Source organism: Canis aureus, chromosome 15 (assembly GCF_053574225.1).
Source record: "Canis aureus isolate CA01 chromosome 15, VMU_Caureus_v.1.0, whole genome shotgun sequence".
In the NCBI taxonomy this organism is placed as follows: domain Eukaryota; kingdom Metazoa; phylum Chordata; class Mammalia; order Carnivora; family Canidae; genus Canis; species Canis aureus.
This window is the reverse complement of record NC_135625.1, coordinates 43218673-43227743: the sequence shown is the minus strand read 5'-3', so window position 1 is coordinate 43227743 and position 9071 is coordinate 43218673. Positions and strand designations below refer to the sequence as shown.

Below are 9071 nucleotides of genomic sequence, written 5' to 3'. Positions count from 1 at the left end.
TCATCTGCTGATTCTACCATCTGTGTCAATTCTGCATCGGTTTTGATTGATTTATCTCCTTATTATGGGTTATATTTTCCTTCTTCTTTGCATGATTGGTAATTTTTTTCATTGAATATCAGACATCATAAATTTCACCTTATTAGGTGCCAGAAAATTTTGTATTCTTGACTTTGTTCTGGAGTGTAGTTAGGTTTTTGGACACAGTTCGATCCTTTTGGGTCTTTTTTTTTTTTTTTTTTTTTTTTTTTGAGAAGCAGACTTCTCTCTGAGCAGGTTGCCCAATGCGGGGCTCTATTCCAGGACCCTGAGATCATGATGTGAGCCAAATGCAGACGCTTAACTAACTGAGCCACCCAGGTGTCCTCAGGTCTTGCTTTTTTATGATTCATTAGGAGGGTCTGGAGCACTCAGTCTAGAGCTAATTGTTCCCTACAACTGAGGCCAAGCCCTTCTGATGACCCCAGGCCTGTGACTCAGCAGGGTTCTGCTCTGGCTGGTGGAAGCAGAGTCCTGCTCTGGTGTGAGCACAGGGCACTGTTACCATCCATCCCCATGGATGGTTCTTTCCCTGACCTCAGGTAGTTTCCTTGTACATACGTGCTGCTCAGCAGTAGTCAGCTGACTCGGGGGGACCCTCTGCACATCCCTGGCCATCTCTCTGTGTAGCCATCTCCTCTTTGCTATCTCTCAGCACCTCAACCTGACCCTGGGAATCTCCTGGGTTCTTGAAGTTCCTCCTTCCTGTGCCTGGGAACTTTGACAAAGCAGTGACCTAAGGCAAATGCAGTGCTCACCTTGCTTGCTTTGGCTCTCACAGGGATCACTGTCTATTGTCTAATATCCAGGGTCCTGAAAACCACTGTTTCATCTATTTTGTCTGTTTCTGTTGCTGCTCTTGTTTCAGACAGAAAGGTAAATCTGGTCCCTGTTATCCCATGGTGGGTGGAAATGGTAACAGCAGTGAATATTTCAGTTGAGAAACATGGTTTTAATTCTTAAACTCTCAGCCTTCTATATATTTCTCAATTCAGATTCAGTGCCAACAACTGGTAGGTGAAAGTTCCCCTAATGTTTCAGTCATGAGATTAAGAAATGATCCTAAGAGATAAGAAAATAATCTAGGGTCTTGGCTAAAAAGTAGTGGTTAGAAATACCCCTGACTCGAGATGCCTGGGTGGCTCAGTGGTTGAGCGTCTGCCTTTGGCTCAGGACGTGATCCTGGGGTCCTGGAATCAAGTCCCATGCTGGGCTCCTTGTGGGGATCCTGCTTCTCCCTCTGCCTGTGTCTCTGCCTTTCTGGTGTCTCTCATGAATAAATAAATAGAATCCTTTAAAAAACTACTCCTGACTCTGTTTCTGAAAATGAGTTAAGCTGACTTTTAAAAAAATGCTTAGTGATTCTTACTGAATGTCCACAATATACCTATGATTATGTTCAAGCATTTGGGGGAGTACATAGTCCCAACCTTGAAGAACTTGCAGCTTCTCAGGGTGAAAAAACATACACATGTAAAATGAAATCACAGGGCAGTATTGTTCATGTTGGGATGAGTAAGACAATGAGAGATAAGATACTGTGTGCCAGAATTTATCTTCTTCCTAATAATGGACAATTTTAGAGTGTTCTCATACCTTTTTTAAAAAAATCCAGAACAACCATAAAACACTTCCACTCAAATAGATTAACATCTCATTTTATCTGGTTCCTTTGCCAAGAACAAAAAATTTACATGCTGTGGCACATACAGTAGACTGAATCTCTCACTACTTATTTCAGCTTCCTTCCAGGGAGCCTCCTGTTTGCAAAAGAGAAAGGCTCACATGGCATTCCCCAGACTCCCTTGCAACGCGGGGTCCAGTGCGACTTGGGTTCCATCAATCAGACACTTTTGTGCAAGAACTGAATCTGAAACTGAAGTCTTTTAAAAAGCCTTAAGTTCAGTGTTACTGTCTGCATTTTTAAGTATGTGCAACAAAAATTTAGCATTCTTTTTTTTTAAATTTTTATTTATTTATGATAGTCACACAAAGAGAGAGAGAAAGAGAGGCAGAGACATAGGCAGAGGGAGAAGCAGGCTCCATGCACCAGGAGCCCGACGTGGGACTCGATCCCGGGTCTCCAGGATTGCGCCCTGGGCCAAAGGCAGGCGCCAAACCGCTGCGCCACCCAGGGATCCCCTCGCATTCTTTTTGAGCCACCTACCCTGTGTCCAGCCCCACTGTTTGGCCTGGGCACACCTACCAGCCCCATCATCATAACCATGCAATGGCTTACATGTCTTCTGTACAATGATGTTTTTCAGATTTGGGGACTTTGTAGATATGCATATCCCTGATGGCCTGGGCAATTTCCCATGTATTCTTGAAGTGAACATGAAGATTTGAACCTCTTGACTTGCACAATTTTGGGGGCTGGTTTCCGGGTTAAGTGAGCAGTGAAGCATTTTCAGACATCATCTCAGGCTGCTTTCAAGGAAAACCAGAGGGTCACTTCAGCAGAGTCATTCTGAGAATTATCCCCAAAGGTCCAACCTAAAGCCTGCTTTTCTAGCCTCTTGAACAATCTTGCAAGCACCTAATTCCTTGAATTAAATTCCTTTCTTGCTTAATATACCCAGAGCAGTTTCTAATGTGTTATATTGAACTATGGTACACATGCTAGTGCATGAACTAATCCCCATATGATACCGCCATTGAAAAAATGCATAAAATGAAATATTGTGCTAACAAACTATGAGAAGCATTAAGCTCCTGTATATTTGTCTCTCTCCTTTTCTTTTACCAGAGATGTCTGATGACATGTCTATAGAATCATGTGTAATATGCTTGCTTGCAGGATTTTAAGATACAGCAGAGTGAAGATATGCCAAAAGTAAGAAGAGAATAAAAGGGCCTGTCATGATGTATCAGGATGTAAATACCAGAAAGTTATTTTATTTTATTTTATTTTATTTTATTTTATTTTATTTTATTTTATTTTATTTTATTTATTTTATTTTATTTTTAAGATTTATTTTTATTTGAGAGAGAGAGAGAGAGAGAATGAGTGTGTGTGTGAGCAGAGGGTAGGGCAGAGGGAGACAGGGGGAGAGTAATCTCAAGCAGACTCCCTGCTGAGGACAGAGCTCTACTTGGGGGCTCATCTCAGGATCCTGAGATATGACCAGAGCCAAAATCAAGAGTCAGATGAGCAACTGACTGAACCACCCAAGCCCCCAGAAGCAAGTCATTTTAAAATATAAGCAAACAAACAAGAATTCACTGTGGGCTGGACGGGGCATGGAAGGCTTAATAAGGGCAGCATGGTGTGGGGTTGAGAGTATGGACTCTGGTTTAGAGCAGATAGAGCAGGTATTTGGGCTCAAATGCTGGCTCTGTGCCTTTGCAAAAGTTGGTTAACTTCATCCATAAGTTGTCAATGGGTAATAGTCCTTCTGTTACAGGGATACTGTGCAGATTGAAGTAGTAAATACATAAATAGTAGTAAATAATGCTTATGCATAGTAATGTGTTTTTTTTTTTAAATGTATTTATTCATGAGAGACACAGGCAGAGGGAGAAGTAGGTTCCCTGCAGGGAGCCCGACATGGGACTCGATCCTGGGACTCCAGGATCATGCCCTGAGCCAAAGGCAGTTGCTCGACCGCTAAGCCACGCAGGTGCCCTATGCATAGTAATGTTATTTGTTTGTTAAATAAAATACAAGCGAAGGCAGAACGTCAGTTGGATGGGATGAGTACAGAGAAATGACTGAGACAATCGTGAAGTAGGTGCAGGAATGGCAATGCTGGGGGTGCCAGGGTAGCTCTGTTGGTTAAGCATCTGCTTTTGGCTCAGGTCATGATCCCCGGGTCCTGGGATTGAGCCTATAGGGGGCTCCCTGTTCAGTGAGGAGTCTGCTTCTCCTTCTCCCTCTGCTGCTCCCCCTGCTTGTGCTCTCTTGCTCTCTGTCAAATAAATACATAAAATCTTAAAAAAAAAAAAAAAAAAAAAAAAAAGGAATGGTAATGCTAAAGGACAGGAAAGAAATTGGCTCAACTGCTGTGCCAGCTGAGGACCAGGGGCATGAAATGTAGGAAGTAAGGTAAGATCATGGGTGGAGTTTTGAAGCTCTTCCTAAACAGGCTAGGCTTTCACCTGTAAAACTTCAGAACCCTACTGAAAGATGTTTGACAGACAGGTGATGTGGAGAAAGCAATATTTTAAAGAGCATTCTGAGGATGATTTTCTCTGTTGCCATTCTACAGCTTTATGCCAACTTGACACACCCATGAATCACTTGCCAACTGGCCCATAAAAGGACGCTTTAAACACCTACAAGTATTCATGGCAATCATCTTGCCTTTCTCTAAAATTTCTGCCCTGTCCTAGATGGCTTCAGGGGTCCCTACAGTTGGGAAAGGAAGTTTGGAAAGTGATTAATGTTGGTCTTAAAAAATCATAGCTATTCTATAAAGCTCTATTTTAGTTTAAACAGCATTGGTGTCCCTTGACTGAGTTCTTTTCTTTTTTAAATGTCTCATCTATATCCTTATAGATCCTAGATGCTCTCTGGTCACTGTATGCCTTTTAAACATTCATTAGTGTCCTTAGACAATATCTTCCACAGTCACCCCTCTGTGTCACGTCCGTAACAGTAGGCACCCCAAATGATGAACTAACCATGAACTTGTTTCTTTCTTATTGATGGGAAAAATAGTATCTTAGGCTTAATTAAAAATAGGATCATTTTAAATTTCTTTTACTTATCTGAACTAGTCCGTGGCATTTGAAAATGAGGATGCTAGAAATATCTAGAAAATAAACAACAGGGGATAGGAGGGAAAGAAAAGTCAAGGACAATTCTGGGATTTCTGGCTGGGGCGGCCAGATTGACGGCCTCCTCTGAAACAAGGAAAGAGGAGAAGCTACATAATTCACAGGGCTCACGGCAAAGTGAAATTGCAAGGCCCCTAAATGTCGAAATGTCAAAATTTTAATTTATATTTGAAAACCCAGTGAATGAAAGTATGGGCTTAAAGTATGAGCTTATAATACTCTGTATAAAAATTGAACAGTGTAAAAAAATTGAACAGTGTGTGGTGTGTGTGTGTGTGTGTGTGTGTGTGTGTAAACTTGAATACTGGGAACCAATAAAGCCATCAGCAGGTCTGAGACTCAAGGTCATGGTTAACTTCTGAACCAACTACTAGGCTACCCTGTCCTGTGTGGAACCAGATAGACTCCATAAGGGTAACGCTAATAGTGACATTCAGTGTGTTCTTTTCTTTCTTCTTTTTGTGTAATAATTTTAAGGACTTTGCTTCTTGAGTATGTGATTGTCATTATCGTGACAAACAGGAGGTGGGGGATATTGACCCAATACCCTAACCCAAATGTTCCCCATTTCAAGAATGTAAATAGACCTAACTCTCAACTTAGTGTCGAAGTTCAGGGAAACTCTTTTTCCTTTCTTTCACTATCTCATCTTGTCACGGTGAGCTTTATCTCCCCTACACAGGGTGGGTGGCCCTCACAGACTCCTGGGGCCCACCCTTTAAGACTGAGCACTGAGCTGCCAGGTGAGGCCTACTGCCAACCACGGACAAACACTGCTGCAACTCGAGCCAGGCATCTCCCTTCTCCATGAGGCCACAGTCCCAACCCACAGCAGATGGGTGACCCCCACCCCCACCCCCAAGAATATTGTTATTCCCGTGCCAGAGCACACTAGGGGCCTGGATAGGGATGGGCAAGCAACTTGCCTGCCCTGAATGTGCCACAGCACAGCAGCTGACCTGGGGCTGGAACAGCCATACAGCCATTGCTATGCCCTGTCCCGAAATGCCACAGTGAGAATATGCCTGATGCTCTCTGCATCCAGGCCATGGACCCCACTGGTGGGGACAGAAGGTGGCAGCAGTCACAGGAAATGGGGAAGAGAAGCCCTGGGTGCTAAGGGCAAGAGCAGGAGTCTGAGAACCTACCCCAGGATCTCAGGGAGGTAGTGTGAAGAGGATGGAATGTGAGCCAACCCACATGCTCTGCAGTCTCATAGGTCAGAGGCACCTGGGGGGTGCAGTCGGTTAATTATCGGACTCTTGGTTTCGGCTCAGCTTGTGATCTCAGGGTGGTGAGATCGAGTCCAATGTCTGGCTTGTGCTCAATGTGGAGTCTGCTTCAGATTTTCTCTTTCTTTTTCTGATCCTCCTGCTTGTGCTCTCTCTCTAAAATAAATAAATAAATAAATAAATCTTCGAAAAAACCCATACTTTCAAGGATAAAGTTATTAAAAATTTCAGAACAAGTACTGCAGAGCATTAAACTCCAAGCACAGGGCCCTTCTGAGTTTGAGGCCCTGGACTAGTTGTGGGTATGTTGTTATGGACAGAATGTTTTTATCCCTCCCCCCTCAGTCATACACTGAACCTCTAACCCCCAATGTGACCATATTTGGAGATAGGGCATTTAGGAGATCATTAAGGTTAAGTGAAGTCATAAGGGTGGGGCCCGAATCCAGGCCTTATAAGAGGAAAATACTCCCAAGCTGAGGAAAGGTCATGTGAAGACACAGTGAGAAGGCAGCTATCTCCATCTGCCAGCCAGGTAGAGAGCTCACTGGAACCCAACCCTTGGCACCCTGATCTCAGACTTTCAGCCTCCAGAGCTGTGAGAAAATAAATTTCTGTTGTTTAAGCCACCCAGTCTGTGGCATTTGTTATGGCAGTCTGGGCTGACTAATAATATACCTGTGAAGCCAGACCCAGGAGCAGGTTGTTTGAGAAAGAGCGTGAATTCCGTTATGGATCTGTTGAGTTCTAAGGGACCAAAGTGATATTTGACTGGCAGTCTCTCATTTATGGACTTACAGATCCGGCAGCCAAGAGCAAGGCTAGAAATACCAGTTTGGGAGTCATTAATACATAAACAGCAATCAGATCCATGGGAGTGGATGAGATCACCCAAACACAGTGTTTAGGGTGAAAAGAGGGTGAGGTTAAAACCAAGGTGGTTGTGCCAACATTTAAAAGGTGGCCAGAGGTGGGCAGATCACAGAGAAGACAGTGACAGAGAAAGAAAGATGAGAAAGAAGGAAGGAAATCCAAGAGTAGTGTATGGTATTTTGGAAGTGAGTGAAAGAAAGGTTAGAAATTTGTCAGCTTGTCACATTCTATTAAGAATTCAATTAAGAAGAACATTCGAGAGTGTCTAGTGGATCTAGCCACAAGGAGGTCTCTGGGAGCAATTGGATTTTAAATTGACAAGCCACCCAGGTGCCCCAAGAACTTATATTTTTTAAGTCTCTAGATGAGATGACTCTGATGCCCTGACAGGTTCAGAAGCTACCGATGGGAAGCAAAGAGCATGACTTGCATTCACATAGACCTGGGTTCCAATCCCGATTATGTCACATTTTAGTTGTTTGAGCCAGAAAAGATACTTAAATCTCTTTAGGTCTCAGGTATCTCATTCATAAAAAATGGGAGTGGTAGTCCTACTTTGTGGCAGCAAGTGCTATTTAGAAGTATAATAAATGTAAACTATTCTCTTAGGGTATTTCTTGGCTCTGAGGGGCTGGAGGAAGGGTCCATTGCTACAGGTGTACTAAGTAAGGGTCAAAGAGGAATAGCGTTTTGTTTTGTCTTGACTTTTTATAAGATGTCTGAGTTTGAGCATTTCTGTAAGCTGAGAGGCAAGAGAGCGAGGTGGGGGATGCGATGAACCCAGATCTCTGAACTGATGATATCCTCTCCAAATCACAGGTGAAAGGATCAGTTTCTGGAGGGAGAATAAACTCCATGGAAAGAAGTCTGGCATGGGGGTAGGAAATTCAGGGGTTTCACTCTTAATAATCCCAATTTTCTCTATAGAGTAGGAGGCGATACCGTATGCTGAGAGGGGTAGGGTTCTTGAGAAGAGTCACAGGTTTGGAAAGGATATATTGGAAGTTTGAGGAATGGCAGAGCTACATGAAAGATAAATAGGTTTCCAAAATATATAAAGAACTTTTACAGCTCAACACCAAAAAACCACAAATAATCCTATTAAAAGTGGGTAGAGGACCAGAATAGACATTTCTCCAAAGAAGACATACAGATGACCAACACATTCTCAAATGATGTTCAACATCGGTCCGCTTGGGTGGCTCAGTCGGTTAAGCATCTGCCTTCAGCTCAGGTCATGATCCCAGGGTCCCGAGATTAAGTTCCATAGCAGGCTCCCCGCTGAGTGTGGAGTCCCATATGGGACTGCTTCTCCCTCTCCCTGCTTCTCCCTCTGCCTCTTGCCCTGCTCATGCTTTCTCTCTCTCACTCTCTCTCAATAAATAAAATCTTAAAAAAAAAAAGATGCTCAACATCGCTAATCACCAGAGAAATGCAAATTTCCACAATGAGAACCACAATGAGATATCACTTTATACCTGTCAGAGTGGCTGAAATAAAAAAGACGAGAAACGATAACTGCTGGCAAAGATGTGGAGAGAAAGGAGCCCTTGTGGAGTGTTGGTAGGAATGCAAATTGGTGCAGCCACTGGGGAAAACAGTATGGAGGTTCCCAAAAAAATTAAAAAAAGAATTACCATAGAATCCAGTAATTATATTACTGAGTATTTACCCAAAGAAAATAAAAACATGAATTCAAAAACATGTACACCCTATGTTTATTGCAGCATTATTTGCAACAGCTAAATATGGAAACAACCCAGGTATCCATTGATTGATGAATGAATTAAGAAGATGCAGCATACACATTCAATGGAATATTGCTCAGCCATAAAAAAGAATGAAATCTTGCCATTTGCAATAAGATGGATGGACCTATAGAGTATAATGCTAAGTGAAATAAGTCAGAGAAAGACAAATACCATATAGTTTCACTCATATGTGAAATTTAAAAACAAAACAAATGAAAGAATTAAGAAAAAAAAGAAATTAAAAATCTACTTAAAAAAGATTTTATTTATTTATTTGAGAGAGGGAGTGCAAGAGAGAGAGCACAAGTGGACGGGAGGGCGATAGGGAGAAACAGCCCCCCCCCCCATTCATTGGTGGGCGAATGGATGAAATAGGTGAAGGAGATTAAGAATG

General features: G+C 42.6%; 1 long non-coding RNA gene across 5 annotated transcripts in view; it reads right to left on the bottom strand.

Annotated features, from left to right (window-relative positions):
* Nucleotides 1-1728: 1728 nt before the first annotated feature.
* The window catches only part of LOC144284610 (uncharacterized), a 50452-nt gene continuing 43109 nt past the window's right edge, over nt 1729-9071 (bottom strand). The window contains exons 6-7 of one of the 5 annotated variants that reach the window (XR_013353078.1): nt 5970-6209; nt 1729-2469 (exon numbers count right to left, since the gene is read on the bottom strand). This is a non-coding gene — a long non-coding RNA (uncharacterized LOC144284610). The remainder of the gene's footprint in view (nt 2470-5969; nt 6210-9071) is intronic. The other 4 variants (XR_013353074.1, XR_013353075.1, XR_013353076.1 and 1 more) reach the window with 4 other exon arrangements.